Source organism: Papio anubis, chromosome 14 (genome assembly GCF_008728515.1).
Source record: "Papio anubis isolate 15944 chromosome 14, Panubis1.0, whole genome shotgun sequence".
Classification (NCBI taxonomy): domain Eukaryota; kingdom Metazoa; phylum Chordata; class Mammalia; order Primates; family Cercopithecidae; genus Papio; species Papio anubis.
Genome location: NC_044989.1, coordinates 4357855 through 4376753, shown reverse-complemented (window position 1 = coordinate 4376753; position 18899 = coordinate 4357855). Strand labels below are relative to the sequence as shown.

The window sequence follows — 18899 nt, the reverse complement described above, 5'->3', positions numbered from 1 at the left end:
TCACTGTCAGAACACATACACACAGATACACACTTTAATGTTTTCATAAATGCATACACTCATGCAACCACCACCATGATCAAGGTATAGAACATACTGATCCATTCAACAAAGATGCCCCTTTTTATGGTTGAGCTCTTCCCACTCACCTAGACCATGACAAGCACTGAATTGTTTATTGCCCTTAGAGTTTAGCCTTTCCTAGGATGGCATATTATGAAACTGTAGCTTATGTACTCTTTTATTTCTGGCTTCACTTTGCTTGAAAGTTTTGGAATTCATTTATTTATTTATATATATATATATATATATCTCAATAGTTCATTTTCTTTATTGTTGACTAGTAGTCAATTTTATGAATATACAACAATTCGTTTATCCATTCTTCAGATGATGTACATTTGAGTTGTTTTTAACTTCTATGAACAAAACTTTTTAAAACATACATGTATAGGTCTCTTTGCTCTCAGTTATTTTTATTTTTCATGGATAAATACTTCAGGCTAACATTGCTGGATCATAAGATAAATAGATTTTGGCTTGATAAAAGTTTTCCTAAGAGATTTCACAATCTTTCTCTCCCACCACTGATGTATGAGACTTCCAGTAGCTTCACATCCTCACCAACACTTCGTATTACAAGAAATTTCACTTTGCCATTCTGATGAGTGTACAAGTGGTCTTAATGCGTATTTCCCTAACTGCTAATAATATTGAACACATTTTTGCTTCTAATTGGCCATTTTTACATCTCTTTGGAAAGTACCTGTTTGCCTACTTTGTAATTATATTGTCCTCTTATTGAATTGAAAGGATTTATTTATGCTGAATACATTATAAATATGATATGGAGTGTAGATAATAAATTTTTACCAGTACTTTCTCCCAATTTGTGACTTCTGTTTCATTTCTCTCTGCAATGACTTGTAATATTCAGTGCACAGATATTGTGCATATTTTGTGAAATTTACCCCAAAATATTTCACAATTTTTATGTGATTGTAAGTGATTCTGGTTTTTAGGTTCAAACTCCCATTGGTTATAATATATAGAAATAAAATAGCTTCTCATTTGTGGACTTTATTATCCTGTGACCATCGTAAACACTAAACTGCTACCAATTTTATAAGTCCTTAGACTTTTCTAACTAGATGATCATGCCATTTCTGAATAAAGGTAATTTTGTTTCTTTCTTCCTGATCAGTTTGCCTTTAATTTTTTTATCTTGCTTTATTCTCCTAGGTAGAAGTTTCAATATAATTTTGAATAAAAGTGGTATGGTTGGACGTACTTTCCTTGTCATTTTTCCTTTGTTTCCTTGTTTCTTAGGGCAAAAGCATTCATCTAAGTTTTCAAATTTATTGCAATAAGTTGTTCACAATATTCTATTATGATCATTTTAATATCTGTTGTATCTGTTCTGATGACCTATCTTTCACTGGCAATTTGCGCCTCCTCTGTTTCTCTTAATGAAACTGACTAGAATTTATAGATTTTATTCTTCTTTGCTTTTGCTTTTATTAACTTCCATTTTCATTGATTTCTATTTTCATATGTATTATTACCTTCTGTTAGATAGATTTGAATTAAATTTGCTCTTCTTTTTTGTAATTTCCTAAGTGTAAGTGTAGATGATTGATTTGAGATTTGTTTCTACACATTTAATGCTATAAATATTCCTCTATGCAATGTTTTAGCTCCATATGACATATTTTGATATGATGTGTTTTCATATAATCCAGTTCAAAATATTTCCTTATTTCCCTTGTAACTTTTTATCTGACCAGTGAATTATTTATAAATGTCATTTTTAATTTAAAAATATTTTGGATGCTGGGCATAGTAACTCATTCCTGTAATTCCAGAAATTCGGGAGGCTGAAGTGGGAGGAGTTCCAGGATGCAGTGAGCTGCTGTCGTATCACTACATGCCAGTCCCAGTCCGGGCAACAGAGCAAGACCCTGCATCCAAAAATAAAACAAGTTTAATAGTGTTGTCCAAATTTTCTAGAGATTTATTAATTTTCTGTGCATTTATCCCATCAACAACGGAGACAGAAAGAAGTGTTTAAATTTCCAACAATATTTATGAAATTTGAAAAAAAATTCTGTTTTGTTGGGTTTTGCTTGATATTATTGGAAGCTCTGTTATATATTTAAAAGTTTTTTTTTCATTCTTGATGAATTGACCCTTAATTATTATGCAATGTTTCTCATTATTCCTGGTAATACCACTTATGTTAAAATCTACTTGATCCAATGTTTATATAGCTAATCCAGCTTCTTCTGGAATTGTGTTTCCACGACCTGCTGTTCCCTCTACTTTTTTTAACGTGTGCTGCATGTAGACACCACATAGTTGGTTCTTGCTTTTCATCCAATATAAGCATCTTGAGCTTTAATTTTATCTTTCAAGAGACTAATATCTTACATAATTATTAATATATTTTTATTACACTTTGACATCTAATTTGTCATCTCCTATTGGTGCCATCTTTTTTTTTTTCTGTATTTGTCCCATTTTCTTAGTTTGAAATAATTATGTTTTTGTGTTTCCATTTTGTCTCTACTTTTGGCTGATTGGCCTCATCCTTTTTATTATTTACTTATTTCTCTGATTTCTCTGAGGTTTGCAACATTCACATTATTCTTAATACAGATGACCTTTAAATAATATTAAACCACAGCACATGTAATATACAATCCTAGCAACTTTTTTCTCTCTCCTCCTATCCTTTGTACTATCGTCATACATTTTGTTCTTACACGTCATCAAACCCACAACTCTTTGCATTATTTTTATTTAAATGACTTAATTATTTTGATATGATTAAAATGGGAAACGTGTCTCATATAGGTAGCTTATATTTACAAATCACGGCTCTTGTATTCCTTTGTGCATATTTTAATTTCCACTTGATATCATTTTTTTTTGCCTCCTGAATTCCCTCAGCTTTTATTTGCGTGAGAAAGACTTTATTCACCTTTATTCATGAAAGATATGTATGCTGGGTGTAGAAATCGGTCTCTGTAAAAACAGAATATTTACTTATGGACCTGACTGGTTTTTTTTCTGCCAGGCTCTTAACTATGATGTGTTGAGTCCATGTAGTCTGCACTTGAGTTCTATCTGTTTTGTTGTTTCCGAAGTTACTGCAGCCTTCAAAACCCTTCAGTAGTAGTCTGCCACTGGCCCGAACTTAGTCTGGGACCTGGAGTGCCAGAGAACACGTTCAGTCATTCGGCTTTACCGTCAGTGTGCCGCCCTCTCGGACCACATGCCCTTCTCAGCGGCCGGTTTCCTGCTGCCCAGTGGAAGGGGCTGCTGCTGTTACTGAGAGCCAAGCGTGTGTTTTCTCGACTCCAGACTCAGGCTTAGGCAGGCTCCGTGTGTCTCAGCTTCAGGAAAACAACGTTCTTAGCATCCTTTCCTCCCCCAGGGAAATCACTCTGCATAGTATGGAAGGCAGGCCTGTGTCCTGCACACACACCCGCCCTGACCACAGGTGACACTCTGCTTCGTAGCTGGGTGTGTGGTGTCTCCATCCCTGCCCCCATAGCCAGCTCCAGGGTTCACTGTATCAGTGCAGACTCCTGGGGAGGAGTGAGATTTCGGCCTCGTGTCGTGCAGGGAGGGGGTGTTTTTTACCTTTCCTCGGTGGTAGATAACCGCTTCCTGTTATGTGGACAGGTGTGTTTCCACCCTTCCTTCAGGGGCAGATGGCATTTGCCCCACGTTAAGCAGGGCCCAGGAGACGGGCAGATCACGAGGTCAGGAGATCGAGACAATCCTGGCTAACACGGTGAAACCCTGTCTCTACTAAAAAATACAAAAAACTAGCCGGGCGCGGTGGCGGGCGCCTGTAGTCCCAGCTACTCTGGAGGCTGAGGCAGGAGAATGGCGTGAACCCGGGAGGCGCAGCTTGCAGTGAGCTGAGACCTGGCCACCGCACTCCAGCCTGGGAGACAGAGCGAGACTCCGTCTCCAGAAAAAAAAAAAAGGGCCCAGGGTGCGGGCAAGTTTTATGTCTGTGCCTAAATGCACATAAGTTTCCCACGCACTCCTGTGTTACCCTCAAAACTAGGCAGTCCCTGCACAACCGTGTCACTGAAGTGGAGAGGGACCTTTGGGGCCTGCAGTGCTGCCTGCAACCCTGCCTGTGAGCACCTGAGCTGCCCGTGGGGAAAAGCAAGCTGTAGGGGTCATGGGGGCAGGTGCCTGGTGTCTAGGGCTCCCAGGGATTCCAACCTGCCAGTAATGTTGGCCCTGGGCTTTCAGGGGGCCTCTTTTTCTGGAGTGCTCCCAAATGGAACCATTTGTGTGCCCCACACTCCTCAGAGGAAACTCAGGTCACATGGTGGGGGGCCTTGCAGCTTCATAGTTTCAGTACTCTGATGGTTGCAATAGTGCTGATAGTTGCATTGTCGCAATAGCCTGATAGTTGCAATAGTGCAGATAGTCTCAAAAAATTATGATTATTATGATTTTTTAGATTATCCACTTTTTTTCATTGGTAGAATAAAACAACTTTCTCTTTTCTGCTATTGAGCATATTTCCCTCTTTAGTGGTTATTATCCTCTAAAAATATGGAAACCTGTGTTCAGAGGAGTTCGTTTGGGGTGGAACATAATGGGCGAGTATTGGGTGCAGACCCGGTGCGGAGTAGTTATTATGGACTAACCTGAACCTGATCACAGGCGGGGCTGCCTGATTTGAAAGGTGAGCAGGCATCACTTTCTGATATTTATATCTTGAAAGGATATTGGAATATCTTCAAGTGGAAAAGGGCACATCGGTGTGATTTTGATTTTTTCGATGTAAATTTATTTTTTAGAACAGTTCTGGGCTTATAGAAAAATTGAAGAGTATGCACGTTGTTCTTGCATCCCCTTCCCAACACACACAGTTTCCCCTATTTGCATCTTGCATTGGTGCACTGCGTTTTATAGTTGATGAGCCAATATTGGCGTATTCTTGTTAATGAAAGTCCATAGTTGACGCCAGTGTTCACTCTCGGTGTGGCACACTTCTATGGGTTTTGACAAATGCATAATCGAATCTATCCACTATTACAATATCATACAGAATAGTTTCACTGCCATAAGAATCCTCTATGTGCCATCTATTCATCTCTGCCCATCCCCACCCCTGGCAACTGCTGATGTTTTTACTGATGCATAATTTTGCCCTTTCCAGAATGTCACATAGTTGGAATCATATATAGTTTTGTTCAAATTGACTGATTTCACTTTATAATAACACATTTAAGAATCCTATTTTTTATAAGTGTTTTCTACAAAGCAATAGATTTTTTGTGGAAATAATGCTCTGAAATTTTAAAAGATACCATTCACCTTCCTCAACTTCAGTTTCTTTATTCATAAAATAGGGATCATATATTAATTTCTATCCCAAGATTTTTGAACATTGAAAAGATAATTTACATGTAAAAAAGTCAAATGTTAGACAAATATCATTTTTCCTAAAATATTGTAATGAATGCAAAGATATGAGGGATTTGGGGAGGGGAATTAAAATTAAAATGCAAGCCAATTCCTGACATGAATGAGAAAGGAAAGTATATGAGTTCTATCTGTTTTTGCTTTTGACATTGTTTGATAGTAATTTCTTTAAATTACTTATGTTTCCAAGATACTATCATGATATTTCAATGAGAACACTTTAACTCAAAGAAAGATACATAATCATCTTTGTTTTAGTTTATTTGTTTTATAATAAGCAACTAATATTTTAACTTTTGCTTAGAGCTCCTAAAACATATCGGGCTGAAATTATTTTAAGTAAAAGGATAAAATTGTGTGTGTGAACTGAATGTTTCATTTACACATACCATATCATCTTATCTAAGGGAGAAAATCTTTCTCCACAAAACTTTATTTTCTCCCAATGGCTTTCATTTTGAACAAAAGGATTTTACTTTTGATATTTGCACAGACTTGTTCAGGGCTGATGATATTTTGTTGATTGTTATATTAGCAGGCTGTGTTGTCAGCTCGGTATCATTCAAGAAGTATGAGTGCATATTCAGGTGTCAGAGAAAATCTAAAATCATGGGGAAAAATATATTTATGTCTCATGAAACGATTGCTATTCTTGGATCATTTTGGGGATTTCTAAAATACTTTTTGATAAATGAAAGATTTAAAAGTCTCTTCTCTGAATCATCTTTCTCAACTTTTCTTTGAACTTTATTGTGAGAAAAAATGTAGTATTTTTATTATCTTTTTCTTACTTAAAAATAGAGCTTAGGCAGCCTAAAATTTTAACAACTTTTATATAAATGTATCTTTGTTCTTACGTATCAGAGGGCTAGAGGAAACAAAAGAACTATATAATGTGTACATTTTAGTCTTACCAGACCAGAACAAAGACTATTTTATGTAGTGATGTTTATTTTGAAAATCCATCTGGACAAAACCCTGAACATTAAGGGCATAGTTCAGATATGTGCTGAAATTGCTACGTATGTTGACAGAATTTACCATTAAATGAAAAAATGAGAAATTTTTATTTTAAAACCTTCCCTCTATCATGCCATCAGCACTACAACCCCACAAATAACATGAAATCAGTTGCAGTGTGCGAACATTTGAATTGCCTTGGACTGTAACCCTCCTGTTGACCCTAGTTTGAGATATTGTATCAAATCCCAAGATTGAATAATCTGATCTGGAAACTCACTGTCCAAGACTTTACGGTTTCTAATTCTGGTGTCTAACAATTCACAAGACATCTATTATTCCAGCATAATTTTTTGCCAAATGAGGAATATAGTCTACGAAGTTTTATTTCTAATTGTCTTTTAGGTATTTATTACTTTAAAAATTTGATAAATATCTGCTTTATAACCAAGCATAAACTTGTTTGCCTAAGCCAAACAATTCAGCTTTCTTCTGTAAAGGTGCCAGGAATTTGCAACCTGCTCTTCCTCCTGCTGTGTGGTAGTCGTGGGCACTCCGATTGTGATCTGCTTCTGTGAAAAGTGTCTTTTAAGGGAGACAGCTCCATTAGCAGTTTCATCAGTCAGCCTAAGAATATCTTATATTCATATTGATACTTTGGTGTTTTCTTTTTATTTTCTTATTAGTTCATTCTAGAAATTTAAAAAAAAAAAAAAACACCAGATGAAAAAGAAATTATTCTGTAGTCAATGCTTTGCTGGTCCAGGAGGAAAAGCAGAGAATTCTGGCTGAGAGCATCCTGAGGGAGCTGCTGCTGGTTCAGCTCGTTACCATCTGAGCATGTGTGGAAGCTGCCCTTGCTATCTGTTATTGAAGCAGAGATTCTGGGACTAGGTCGTCTCCAGGTTCCTTTTCAAGAAACTTTTTCTGCCTTCTTTTGCCTCCAGTTCCAACTGAGAGACCTGAGAAGCTGACGGTGCCGCACGGTTCAGATCTTTTCCACGTGAAGGCATTCTGGTTCCAGTCGTAGAGAACTCCATAGCAATGCTTAGAGCGCACTCGTTGTGGCCTGGATGACGCTGTAAATGTAGAGTAACTTTCAAGGTAGTTTGTACCCTGGATTTACATCAACTGCTGAGATGTGTAGTCCTGGGGCTCTCCGGCCTCCCAGGGAACAGTTCTGTTACTGGTGGCGAATCTATATCCCTATGGTTCTGTAGCAACCTGAATTCCTGCCTCCTCAGAAGACAGAATTTGACTGAGGGCATGAGGCAGAAGGAGAAACCAAAGCAGGCTTTAGAGAAGGAGTGAAAGTTGATGAAAAAACTTTAGAACCGGAATAAAAGGAAGGAAAGTACGCTTGGAAGAGGGCCACGCAGGCGACCTGAAAGCCAGGTGCATGGTTTGACCTTTTGACTTGGGGTTTTACATGTTGGCTGGCTTCTGGGGTCCAGAGCTGCTTCTCCCGACTTGCCCAACTCCTTGGGAAGCTGCTGATCATCAGTTTCAGGTGTTTTCTATCTGTTAGGAGACTGGCTTTCTCTGATGCCGGCTTTGACCAATTATGACTTTAGACAGACAGCTAACAACCACCTGCCCATCACCTGATGGTCACTGGACACTCCTGGTGTATGTCAGGCAGGAGGAGCCCTCTCCTACCCTGCTCATACCTGAATAGCAACCCACTGTAACAGTTTCAGTGGAACCACTCGAGTTATTGAAATATGTTCCTGAGCCTAAAACTTAACTCCAGCAATTTTCTTGGCATTCTATGCTACCCCTAAAGGATTTCGTCTTTACCTGCCCTGAGATTATAGTCTCCGGTTGTCCCTTGAGAATGAGTGGGGTTAATTTCTTCAATGAGAAACACATTTTGCAAAACACACAGCTCTTGACAGTTAATGTCCTTCTCTGCTGAAACTTGCTCATCTACTTCCTCAACACAGAATCGGCATTTCTCATCGGCTCCTCTAATTCAGAAAGAAAGTTTATTACTCTGATACTTAATTTTTAAGATCATCTGGTATACTCATCACCCCTCCTTCCTTGTGTACCTTGATTCTATTCCTCTGCTTATCTCTCCACCTGTATTTATTTATCTTTACAGCCTATCCTTCAAATTTAAACTTTAGTTAATCCACATTAAAAAATCTCAAAATACAAATATAGCACATTTACTTGGTTTTCACCAAGTAAAGGCTTAGGCGTCAACCCCAAGGTTATAGGCTACTGGGTTTATTAGATTTTCATATCCCATTAATGTGTACAAAAAGTCCATGAAAATATTTCTGCTAATCCACATAACTGAATCATTTTACCTATTAGAGCTAATTTCTAGCATCAAACAAGCCACTATTTTCATTGATGAAAATCTAATATGTATTATACTAATTAGTAAAGCCTCTGGATTTAATGAGAGACACACGTATTTGAAAGAACTTATAATAGCCTTCTCTAAAAATCAGACATTCAGAGTAAATGACAGCTGATCACCAGCACTGGGCTATGAATACCTAGAATGTAGACTAAGCTAACCCAATGGAAAAGCATGCATTCAAACACCCTGACATGAACACACACTGAATTGTTTTTAATTGCAGTCTCATAATACTTCCCTCCAGAATGTGAGATTTTGGGTAGTGAGGACTTGTGTGTTTATCAGTACATCATTACTTCCTATGACTATGTCTAGTACATAGTAGGCACTCACCAAATCTTTCTTGAACATCTTTTTTCAAATACAGTTAATACACCATCAGATCATTGAGGAGGTGCATGAATAGAGATTAAAATCTGGCAAGAGAGACCCTAAAGGAAGAAGCCTGTGTCCCATCAGCTTCTGAGGACAAGATAGAACACAGAGAAGGACTTTGTCTCAATTAGAGTGACTGCCTTAGAAACCCTGGTGACATGTCCTCACCAGCTTCACCCCTTAATGGTCTTATATCCAAACTTTATTACAGAAGACTCTGGCTAATATCTCAGTTTTCATTCCCGTTATTTGTGGTCAACAACATTCTTCTCTTTAGCGTGATGAACTGCTTCAGAACAGGGATTGTGTCGCATCTCCCTAGTTTTTAAAATTCTTAAGCTCAGTAAAAAAAGTTTGTACTCAGTATTTATTGTATGAATGTAAATAAATAAAAAAAAGTTTCTAAACATAATTGATCATTTTCAGGTGCATAGATAATTATAATCTAAATTAGTAGATTGAAACTGTATTGACATCAGCATGTCCTCTGAATGTCCCTTTTTGTTGTTATTTGAAAGGATTTTAAAAACATTTTAAACAAAATCTTGAATGAGAGGATTTTTCTAAGTGATTTTTTAATGCAGAATGCAAGACAAAATAAGAAGTTCTGGTTCATTGATAGTTCTGTTAGATTGGTCTCCAACAGAAAAAATAGATACTTATCAGAATTGTTTCTCTGTACTATATGAGAGGAGACATTAATAAAGTGTGTTGCATAAAAGCTGAACAAAAATAAATGGTCTGGTGTCTTCCTTTTTGGAGGCAGAGCTGAGGCATAAAGGACATTATCCACAGTTTGAAAATATCCATAGTTTGAATATAATATATGCTTTTTTCTTAACGTGGGCAATATCTGTGCATTTCAGGGAGGAACAAGCTCACGGAGGTGCCGTCAGCACCTATCTCTGCACACACCCGCCACTCAAGGAGCACATTTAGCCTGCAGCTAACGTCTGCTGTGATGGATTCCCGGCAAGCCTCTCAAAATGGATGTCACTCCAGCCTCTTAAAGGATATTTTTTTGGGAATTGTTTAACCTCCTAAGAAGCAATAGAAGTTCTTAAAAATAACTTTTATGCCAGAAGTTGAATAACTTTGTACAGCTTGTTTTTGTTTTTACCAGAATATGTAGAGAGAACTTAATGAGGTGCCATATGTCAAGTCTGGAGTCAGATTAAAAACAAATAATTAAAATATATCCCTTTTCCATCAAAACAGATTGTGATATGTTGGTGGAAGGAAGCTGAATCTGACATGTCATGTTTTGACAGTTATTTTTTTCAAGAAAAAAAATCAGTCATATTGTTAGAAGTATTGTAGTTGAAAGTTGTATTTTTCTTCCTGTGGCATAAAAAACTGGAATTTAAAACTGTGGAAAGTTTTAAGTCATAATTAATTGAACCTGCCATATCTATTAACCTGCCATCATGAAATAAGGAAGGCACATATTTTGGGACATATGGAAGCAACTGAGGAACATTCGTTTGGCATACAGACATCAAAGAGTAAGAGAACTGTTGCGAGGTTTTATGTGTGTTGAGGGTGTGATATGTGTATGTGTGTGTTGTGTGTTTGGGCAATTTCATATTTCTCCCTAAATTCAAATTGACTTTAACTATACAACAGATTATTCTTCAATGAGAACATTTTCCAGTATTTTTTTTTTTTCATGAATGAGAGGCTGATAAGTTCTTGTTGACTTTTTTTTTAACATTAAAATACTTTAGGCCAAGTCTTCAGTATGTAAAAGTAAGAATATAACTTGTATAAATAATGAGATTTCTATTCTTACTTCTCAGAATGGCATAGAAATAAAGAATTCATATTGCCACTTTGGTCAGTCCCACATGGGAATATTTGATGGCATCCTCATCACAGGGGACTTAAAACACATAACCTGGCCATAGAGCAGGAACTTTTCAGACCCCACCTGGATCTAACTAAGCAGTGGGCTTCTCAGTGGAGGAGGTAAAACCCTGGGATCTCTTGTTAAGCCAGTTTCACACAGGGAACTTAAACGAGCCTGGAAGCTCCATCAGGTCACGGGATTAATCAAGATGGTCAAAACTAACAACACTTTCTGGAGATGAAGGTCAGGGATGCTCAGAGTACACAGACCAGCATAGGTGGGATTATCCAAAAGCTGCTTTCTCAACCTGAGAGCCCAGTTCTTTGAGAGTATACTTTCTTTCCGTTGGGTGAAGCTAGGAATGTCACTCAGAAGGCTTTTTGAGCTATTCGTGCTAATTGTATCTGTGACAAAGTTGCACCATTCAGGGCTTTGTGCCAGATCTCTGGTTGGGAAACTGTGCGACACCATGGGAGCTTACCCTGCTCTCTAACACAGAAGGACCCCTGGTGGGATTCTGTCCTGAGCGGCCATTCTCTTGAGCAGTGGTCATTTATCTCTGTTCGCCTTCTCTCCCACCTAAGTGCATGCCACCACCTCATGGAAGATTCGACAGACATGGACACAAGCACCCTGTGGCCCCAGAACTATCTTTTCAGTTGTGAACTAAAGGCCAACAAAGATCATCACTTTAAGGTATATAATGATGAAAATGGACACAGTTATCTTTAAAAACAGTCAGTTTAGGGGCTGTTGCAAAGGATGAGTTGCACGTTGTTGAAACAGAGGCAATGATTACGAAGGCAGTCCAATTAAAGTAACACTGGCAACTTTGAAGACGTCTGTATGGCCAACGGTTTCCCTTGGGGGTTTTGAAACACCACCACCAGTTGTCTTATGGTTGAAGTGTGGCTCAGGACCACTGCAGATCAGTGGGCAGCACTTAGTAGCTGTGGAGGAAGAGGCAGAGTCGGGAGATGAAGAGGAGGCAGATGTGGAACTCTTAAGTATATCTGGAAAGCAATCTGCCCCGGGAGGTGGTAGCAGGGTTCCACAGAAAAAGTGAAACTGCTGCTGATGAAGATATGATGATGAAGATGATTTTGATGATGAGGAAACTGAAGAAAAAGCGCCAGTGAAGAAATCTATACGAGATACTCCAGCCAAAAGTGCACAAAAGTCAAATCAGAATGGAAAAGACTCAAAACCATCAACATCAAATCAAAAGGACAAGAATCCTTCAAAAAACAGGAAAAAAAACTCCTAAAACACCACAAGGACCTAGTTCTGTAGAAGACATAAAAGCAAAAATACAAGCAAGTATAGAAAAAGGTGACTCTCTTCCCAAAGTGGAATCCAAGTTCATCAATTATGTGAATAATGGCTTCTGGATGACTGACCAGGAGGCTATTCAAGATCTCTGGTAGTGGAGGAAGTCTCTTTAAGAAAATAGTTTAAACAATTTGTTAAAAATTTTCTGTCTGTCTTCATTTCTGTAAGAGTTGATGTCTGGCTGTCCTTTATATAAGGCAGAGTGACAGCTTTCCCTGCCGTGTTTGATAAACGTTGTCCAGGTTCCATTGCCAAGAATGTGTTGTCCCAAATGCCTGTTTAGTTTTTAAAGACAGAACTCCACCCTTTGCTTGGTTTTAAGTATGTATGGAATGTTATGATAGGACATAGTAGTAGTGGTGGTCAGACATGGAAATGGTGGGGAGACAAAAATATACATGTGAAATAAAACTCAGTATTTTAATAAAGTAAAAAAAATAGAAGGACCATCCCATCTTTTATTTGCTAGAAGTGAGCATCTAAGCATTATCCCAGAGATTCCTTTGTAGGGATTTCCAGAAATCATCTCCTAGCTCAGTGTTGTGAGATCTCTTATCTTAAAGATGCATCCATTGCTGTTCCCTCTGGGGTTTTGTTGTTGAACTGAGGAAGGTCGCAGAGACCATGCACTTTTCTCTAGACAGCCCATGTCATAAACCACCAACTGAGGAGTAGCGTACAATTTGTAAAGTATTTTGATCTGAAAGTCAGGAAGCTTGGATTGTAATTCCAGCTCTGCCATGGACCAATGTCGTGACCTTTGACATTTAAATAACTTTTACCTCAATTTTCCCCCCTAAAATTGAAGTCGTTGTCATGTTTACCTCATAGGGTTATGGAAATGATAAACTAATGATACCATCGTTACCTTATGCTCACAGCATGACAGCACTGGTGACCCTCAGCAGAGGGGATTGCAGGAGAAACCTAAAGAATTAACTAAAGAATTCTGCTTAAAGGTCAGTACAAGTGTGGAACTATTAGTGTTCAAGCCCCAGCTCTTGCATTTACAATGAGACCTTGACTAAGTTAGTTAACCTCCCTGTGCCTCAGTTTCTTCACCTGTTAAATAAAGAGCTAATTTCATAAGGTTTTCAAATATAAACCATGGTAAGTTCTGAACTTAAGGTTGTGTGCAGATTAAGTGGCCTTATGTGTATATTACTGTATCCCCTAATGCTACGGAATGAGGCTTGCAATTGAATGTTTCGAATCCATTTTTCCTCACTATCCATATACATCTTCCCCTGGGGTAATAGGACATGTCCATGCCATGATTGACTTCTGGCTCTGCAGGTTTGTATCATGTGTTGATGCTATGGGTGGTAGGAGTATTCCTGGAGGCATTCCACACCTGAACATCTACCAACAGCATCACCATGCAAACTACGTAAATATTACCAACTTGAGCCAAACTGTGTCTCCACAGTTGACAATCGACAAATACAATACATAATACAATCATACAGTATTATATTGGAGCTTATGAATATATGTAAAGAAGGAAAAGGTACAACAGGCAGGGGAAATCAGGAATCACAGCTGGAATGAAGTGAAGGAGGTGGAGCTGAAAACTGACACAATATTAAATGCAGGGCTTAGGAGAGGGCTCATTAAGAAAGCCAGATTTGGCCAAGCACAGTGGCTTATGCCTATAATCCCCACATTTTGGGAAGCTGAGGCAGGCGAATCAGTTGAGCCCAGGAGTTTGAGACCAACTTGGGAAACAGCGAAACCCCATCTCTCCAAAAAATACAAAAATTAGCCAGTCGTGGTGGCACACCTGTCATCCCAGCAACTTGGCTGAAGTGGGAAAATCACCTGAGCCCTGGAGGTAAAGGCTGCAGTGAGCAGAGATAGCACCACTCCCTGCATTCCAGCCTGGGAGACAGAGTGAGACCCTGTCTCAAAAGAAAAAAAAAAAAAGGCAAGATTTGTGTGAAGACTTACTGGTAGTGAGAAAATTAACAAAGCAGATTACCTTAGAAAAGTTACTTCCAAGAAGAGAGGCAAAGAACCCACCAAAACTAATGGCAGACACCCAAAGGGAAGCATGTCTGCTGTTCAAGAACCAGGAATAAGGGTCAATGGGCTTGGAGTGCAGTGAGGGAGCTGGACAGTGACAGGAAGGGGTGTGTAGAAAAGGGGGCCAGGGGAAGGAGAGGCAGAAAAATTATGTAGTGTCTTCTGACCTTACTGATTCTTTTCTCAGATTAAGATGGAACCCATTATATGGTTTTGAGCAGAGTAAAGACACACTTTCATTTAATGTTTAAAGAGGGTTACAGTAGTAGCTGGAGTAAATATACTGGACTATTACAGCCATCTAGGTAAAGAAGATGATGGCTTCAAGCACTATGGACAGATAAGGAGACATGTGAAAACTAATACGAAGTGGCCAGAGAAGCATTTTGAAGTAGATGCAACAGGATGAGCTGATAGAGGAGACACACAGAGTGAACAAAACAGAAGAGTCAAGGACAAACTTATTAAGATGCTTGGCCAGAGAAATGAAAAGGATCAAGTTGATATCAGCTGAGATGGGGAGGTCTGGGGATGGAGCAGGTTAGTAGGAAAAGATCAGTCTAGTTTAGGACTTGAGTTTCAGCGAGCTGTTAAATAACTAAGCAAAGATGTGAATGGGCATTTGAAAATTAGAGTATGCAATCTGGGAGAGAGGTCTGAGGCTGTGACTTAAATTTGGGAGTGGTTATCATATAAATGTTTAAAATCAAGTAACTATATGAGGTCATCAAGGAAATGAGTACTACATAAATAAAGACCAAATGTACACCTTTCCATTACAAGGCTTCTGAACAGAACTAAATCTGTGAGAGATTTTAAATATCAGTCTTCAATTTATCATCCAAAAGTCAGCCCATATCTTTGTCAACCTATAATTGCCAAATGCCTTGCAAGTGATAGGAAAGCTTTTTAACTGAATTTATTCTACAGAATTACTTTCATAGACCATGATTCAAAAGTACGCATTGACTGTCTCCAGGAGTGATATAAGCAGTAGTGTTATGGGGAAAACCTCTGTATGATTTTGCAAACTTGCTTCTGGGAATTGTGTCTATTTTTTACTCATCTCCACAAGAGAAACCGTGGTTTAGTACTTTCTTTCTGGATCCCCAGAAAGACAGGTAAGGCTTGTCTTTCCAAAGACCTGATAGTTTTGGTTTTGATGCAATAATGAGAAATACATATTTTTTGAGTTTCCTTTCTGTGGCTACTGTTGAATGAATGTGGGAGAGTGGTTAAATGTCAACAATTTGGAGGTCGACCATCTGGTTTCTTGTCTCTGTCTATCAGTAACTCACTATGGCACATCAGGAGATTACTCAACTTGCCTTTTCTTTAGTTTTCTCATTTGTAAAATGAGGACAATAGCATTAGCTACAAGGTCTGGGAAAGGATAACGTTAACTGATTTATCCAAGGCATTTATGATACTTATTTAACATATATTACGTCTAGGCCCTACATAAATTTTAGCTATAATTATTGGTAGTACTACTATTATTAGGTAATATTTACGGAGATTTGACTATGTTCCAGGCATTATTTTAAGCAGTTTACAAAGATGATCTCATTTAGCCTCTACTTTATAAACTGCACATTCTTATTGTTGCTACTCTATGAATGGTGTACACAGAGAAAGGGGAAATCATCACTTTCTGTAGCCTGAACTTTCCATTACACATTCTCTCTTTCCCTATTTATTTGACATTTGTTGTTTATTATTAATCAGTTGTTCAGTCTTATTAATAAAAACAATGTCAACCTGCCTTCAAAGGTGAGGGTAAAACAATATAAACTGTTTTAAAGCTCCAAAAGTTTTCCAAATTATCTATCACTGCTCTTTAGAACATTACATGTTTTGTACTACATCACTGAAAGACAATGTACTAGAACATGAGAAGCAACGCATTGAGCATCAGGACATGTGTGTTCCACTGGCAATTTTGGCACTAATTCCTAGGTAATTTACTTCTAGACATTTAAACCCTCTAGATTGCTGCTACTCCAACTGCCAGTCTGTCAGACATAAGGATCGAGTGCAGTGTACTCAAGGAAATCAACACACTGCTTCCTCCACCAAAGCGTTGTTCTCCGGAAAAACTGTGCGCTGAAAGAAACACGCACTTAGGAATGTGATAGACTTACACGTGGCTGGCTGACTGATCTCTCGGCAGAGGGACGATCGTGGTTGCGGGATGCCATAGCAGCAGTCTGTCTTGTGGCCTACGGTTCTAGGAACACCGCTCTAGACCTTACAATCGTCATCTGTAGAAGGAAAGGGAGGGCTCTTTTGCTGGTGGACTTAATGATTTATATTTGTAACAATCTGTGTAAAACCTTGATTGGCATTGTAATACCAAGAGAAAAGCCAAGCCAACTGGAAGTCACAGACTTTGCCTTGACTACCTGAATATGAGAAAACTGATACCTGCATTATCAATTGTCCTCCAGCATCAAAGCCACTGTTTGCACCCACTGCTCAGTTCTTACCCTAAAAGAAAGATCCTTTCATGGGGGAGATGAACAGCTGTACAGCTACTCAGACTTTATGGTCACCAGCTGAGTATTGCTAAAGGAAGACCTCTCTTACTCTGCCTAGTCCTGCATGGCCATTGGTACTTAATCTTACTTACAAGACATTTGTTTTACCTTTCTCCTCCTTTAAAAACAAACTCGTTCAAGTGGTCACTTACATACAGCAGCTGGAAGTGTTTAGGAAAGAGTACGGGGGTTCACAGGGAAGGAGGAGGAGGCACACCTGTCTTTCTGAAGCTGTTTGGACTGAATCACACCGGCTCCTCTGGTCGGCAAATGCTGTACCAAGCCTGCCCTACAAGCTTTTAGAGCCAACATTTTAAAATCAAGACCCACTGTATGGTAAAGGCCAACCAATACACTGGAAAACAGATAATCCAGCAGCTCTGATCTCCAGCTGCCACCTCAGGCTGTGCACAACATGGAGAGCCTCCAGGGCCCCAGGCTCTCCACCAGCCCAGGAGGAGCTGCAGCTGCAGTGGTTTGGGTCAGATTCTGTTGTACGGCTTGAGAGAAACAGAAGAAAATTAGAAGGAAAACTTACATAAATTGCAACAGAGGTGGTAAACTCATTTGATATATATTCATTTAAACCAAAGGTGCAGCACATTCGCATAGTTAGAGAATAAATGTGGATATTTATTACAAAAGTGGGCATCTAAATTCCATGCACAAGGCAAGCAGGCAGGACCTGTATTGCTAGCATCTTAATTGTCATTGTGGACTTTTTCTCAGAACAATTAATTTTCCTTGCTGCTCTGTTTTATCTGACCAAGGTGCTTGCTCAGGCTCTGTCCCCATGAGTATGTGCTGTCCCACTACAGTCCCTATAAGATAAACTCCCCTCACGCCTGTAATCCCAGCACTTTGGGAGGCCGAGGCAGGAAGATCACTAGGTCAGGAGATCAAGACCATCCTGGCTAAATCCTGTCTCTACTAAAAATACAAAAATTAGTTGGGCGTGGTGGTGGGTGCCTGTAATCCCAGCTACTTGGGAGGCTGAGGCAGGAGAATCACTTGAACCCAGAAGGTGGAGGTTGCAGTGAGTCGAGATTGCACCACTGCACTCCATCTGGGCAACAGAGCGAAACTCCATTTTAAACAATGAAAAAAAACGATAAACTCCCACTTAGGTGTGTCTTTATAACTTAGGGGAGAAGAATCAACATTTATTGAGCACTTGCTTTCTGCCTGGTTTTGTATGGGATACTTTTGAAACATGAATTCCTCTAAAGCTTGCAGCAACCTTCGAGAGAGCTAAAATTATTTTCATTTCATATCTGCTCTATTTTATTCAAAAGATAACTACCAATATACAGTTTTAGAAGTGTAACCAATTCTTGGTATTTTCTACCGGATGTTGGCCATTGCACCAGTTGATTTCTATTTCAGGAATACATATTCACCCATATGTAAGCCTTCATCGTCACAATGACTCGAATTGGTGTGTCTCATTTCTTATTGTTGCCTAAAACACAACCAATAGCCATGGCTTATGACAAGCTATGTTGCCTTGAATATTAACTTCCCCTGCATAATTTTTTTACTTAAGGGTCCTTAGCAGCAGCTGCTGGGAAATAATACCTGCCAATGTCTACTTAGCACAGAAACCGAAATATTAGGTCTGTGATTTATCCAAAGTTAACACACATACCATGGATGGTTGTACCGACGGACGACATCCTGACACAGGGCCTGAGGAAACTGATGTTTATAGCCAAGGCTGTGTCCCAGGGAGACCCGCATAATTGGTTTCTAAAATATCCATACTGCAGGATGAGAGTTACCCGGGAAATCTAATCCTTTTTCCACCTCCCCTGCAACCTGGGAACATTAACAAGGAAGTGGAGCTGAGGAGAAATCCTGGGGCACCTGTTGCCTCCGAGTGGCACAGGAAAGGGCCAGCTAATTGAGTTTGAGGTCTAATTACGCTCAGGCTCTAGGGCTTTCAGCTGTTGTTAGTTTGGATGCCAATTAAGATCTT

At 39.0% G+C, this 18899-nt stretch overlaps 1 long non-coding RNA gene and 1 pseudogene across 1 annotated transcript in view; one reads left to right on the top strand and one right to left on the bottom strand.

The window, feature by feature from the left end:
* LOC116270232 overlaps positions 1-18899 on the bottom strand; it is a 328035-nt gene that overhangs the window by 138688 nt on the left and 170448 nt on the right. Inside the window, exon 2 of the long non-coding RNA XR_004178163.1 lies at positions 16526-16645. This is a non-coding gene — a long non-coding RNA (uncharacterized LOC116270232). The remainder of the gene's footprint in view (positions 1-16525; positions 16646-18899) is intronic.
* LOC116270231 lies at positions 11625-12794 on the top strand (annotated as a pseudogene).